At 41.4% G+C, this 3246-nt stretch overlaps 1 pseudogene; it reads left to right on the top strand.

The window, feature by feature from the left end:
- Positions 1-1506: 1506 nt before the first annotated feature.
- On the top strand, positions 1507-2989 carry LOC100387732 (26S proteasome non-ATPase regulatory subunit 12 pseudogene; annotated as a pseudogene).
- Positions 2990-3246: the final 257 nt, after the last annotated feature.

Genomic DNA, 3246 nt, shown 5'->3' with positions numbered 1-3246 from the left:
ACATACACCAAATGTCTGAACCTGCAGTTTCTAGTGTACTGTGGCAACACATAGGCAACAACACATGGGGCACAAATACAGTAAAACTAACCCGTCTCTCACGTCTAACCATGATGATTTCCAAGTATACGCACTTCTCTGGGGTGAATCCATTTCAGTCTGCCTTGCCCTTCAAAAAGGAAAAATAACTCACCGGGTGCGGTGGTGGCTCAAGCCTGTAATCCCAGCCCAGAAAACACGATGAAACCCCGCTTTACTAAAAATACAAAAATTAGCTGGGCTCAGTGGTGGTCACCCATAATCCCAGCAACTCAGAAGTCTGAGGCAGGAGAATCCCTGGAACCCAGGAGGTGGAGGTTGCAGTGAGCTGAGGTTGCGCCATTGTACTCGAGAAAGAAAGAAAGAAAGGAGAACTCTCTCCAGGGCTCCCATCTGCTTCTGCAGGATCAGAAATTTGATTGGGGCAAAGGTTGAGAGGAGGGCCCAGGGTACAAAGGTGGGAGGAACAAAGGCTGAAGGCACCTTAGCTCACTCTGGAATGTTTCCAACCTGGGTGGGGAAAACTCAGGGAAAAAGCTGACTCTGGAAATGACATAATTCAGTGTTATCGGTTCCTTAAAAGGTGGGAGGTTTATTGTTTTTTCGCAACATGCACTCATTTCCTTCTAGGAAGTGCCATTTAGTTTCATATAGTTTACACATCCCGGCTTCGCTGCATCTGTAGAGATTTAGGATAGTTCTGTTCATGATATCTCCAAGTGTGGAGCTACAACGCACTTATCATTGTGAACCTTGAACACCTGAGTCAGGTCTCAGTTATTTTAGAAAATTTATTTTGCCAAGGTAGAAGAATTCCTTGAACCCAGGAGGTAGATGTTGCAGTGAGCCCAGATGGAGCCATTGCAGTCCAAACTTTTGCAACAAAAGCAAAACCCAGTCTTAAAAAAAAAAGAAAGAAAAGAAAAGAAAGAAAGAAAAAATAATAGAACAATGGGACCAAGCCAGGGTGGAGGTTTCCTAGTCAACAAGCCCTTGTGGGTAGGGAAGGAAGGAGTGACTCTGAGTTCAGGGTGGGTGGGGTTCCAGAGAAACCAACCACGGCTTTACCCGGTTGCTCTCGGGCAGCCAGTTTTGCCTACAAGTTTAAAACCTATGTTTTCAATAAATGACCGGTAGGTGACGCCAGATGACAAGCAAATGACATGTCAGCCAGGAATTAAGATCCCTGGTTTAGGGGTGAGCGATGAAGGGGAAGGATAGGAAGGCACATGGGGTCGCCAGTCTTTTGATTTCTGTTTGATTATGTTACTGGCCAAGAGCACCCTCCCACACAGTCCCCACAGCTCTTCAACCAATGCCCCTAGGTAAAAGAATACCATTTCTCAGAAAATAGACACACAGGTACTCTCACATGAGCACACCATATGTATACAACTTTATATCATGATAGTGAGCTTTCTTTTGCTAGATGTCTTCGTAATGGATTTCACTAGAAAGTGTTGTTAAGGCGGGCGGCTTCCGGTGTGGGTGACGAGTGGTGGCCGAAGCAGGGGGACAGCAAGGGACGCTCAGGTGGGGACCATGGCGGACGGCGGGTCGGAGTGGGCTGACGGACGCATCATCAAGATGGAGGTGGACTACAGCGCCACGGTGGATCAGCGCCTACCCGAGTGTGCAAAGCTAGCCAAGGAAGGAAGACTTCATGAAGTCATTGAAACCCTTCTTTCTTTGGTATCTACAATTCGTATCTTAGTTGAAGTAGTGAAGATGAGCTATGAAGCTAAAGAATGGGATTTACTTAATGAAAATATTATGCTTTTATCCAAAAGACGGAGTCAGTTAAAACAAGCTGTTGCTAAAATGGTTCAACAGTGCTGTACTTACGTTGAGGAAATCACAGACCTTCCTATCAAACTTCGATTAATTGATACTCTACGAATGGTTACCGAAGGCAAGATTTATGTTGAAATTGAGCGTGCTTGACTGACTAAAACAATAGCAACTATAAAAGAACAAAACGGTGATGTGAAAGAGGCAGCCTCCATCTTGCAGGAGCTACAGGTGGAAACCTACGGGTCAATGGAAAAGAAAGAGAGAGTGGAATTTATTTTGGAGCAGATGAGGCTCTGCCTAGCTGTGAAGGATTACATTCGAACACAAATCATCAGCAAGAAAATTAACACCAAATTTTTCCAGGAAGAAAATACAGAGAAATTAAAGTTGAAGTACTATAATTTAATGATTCAGCTGGATCAACATGAGGGATCCTATTTGTCTATTTGTAAGCACTACAGAGCAATATATTATACTCCCTGTATACAGGCAGAAAGTGAAAAATGGCAGCAGGCTCTGAAGAGTGTTGTACTCTATGTTATCCTGGCTCCTTTTGACAACGAACAGTCCGATTTGGTTCACCGAATAAGTGGTGACAAGAAGTTAGAAGAAATTCCCAAATACAAGGATCTTTTAAAGCTTTTTACCACAATGGAGTTGATGCATTGGTCTACACTTGTTGAGGACTATGGAATGGAATTAAGAAAAGGTTCCCCTGAGAGTCCTGCAACTGATGTTTTTGGTTCTACAGAGGAAGGTGAAAAAAGGTGGAAAGACTTGAAGAATAGAGTTGTTGAACATAATATTAGAATAATGGCTAAGTATTATACTTGGATAACAATGAAAAGAATGGCACAGCTTCTGGATCTATCTGTTGATGAGTCTGAAGCCTTTCTCTCAAATCTAGTAGTTAACAAGACCATCTTTGCTAAAGTAGACAGATTAGCAGGAATTATCAACTTCCAGAGACCCAAGGATCCAAATAATTTATTAAATGACTGGTCTCAGAAACTGAACTCATTAATGTCTCTGGTTAACAAAACTACACATCTCATAGCCAAAGAGGAGATGATACATAATCTACAATAAAGGTCTTAATGCTTTTAGAAAACAGTTAAAATTGGAAGTAATTAAAAAGAAAAAAAGACTGTTATAATGGTGTATATGTTGGGTTTTTTCTAAGCGTCTTTGTCTTAAATTTTAAAATAGTGAGTATGTTTGAGACTCCTTTTGACCTTTCAGTTCCCTGAGTTCATTGTTAACTTTGCATTTGCAATTGGTGCAAAAATACATATTTCTGTCATCTGAATACACAAAAATTGTGTAATAATTTACCCAGATATGTTTTTCTATTTGAAACCTTTTTAGCTACTGTTTGTTTTCATTCAACTAACAAACATATTACAATAAAAA

Source organism: Callithrix jacchus, chromosome 6 (assembly GCF_049354715.1).
Source record: "Callithrix jacchus isolate 240 chromosome 6, calJac240_pri, whole genome shotgun sequence".
NCBI lineage: Eukaryota > Metazoa > Chordata > Mammalia > Primates > Cebidae > Callithrix > Callithrix jacchus.
Note: the sequence above shows the minus strand (reverse complement) of the source record. Positions and strands in the feature narration are given on the sequence as shown.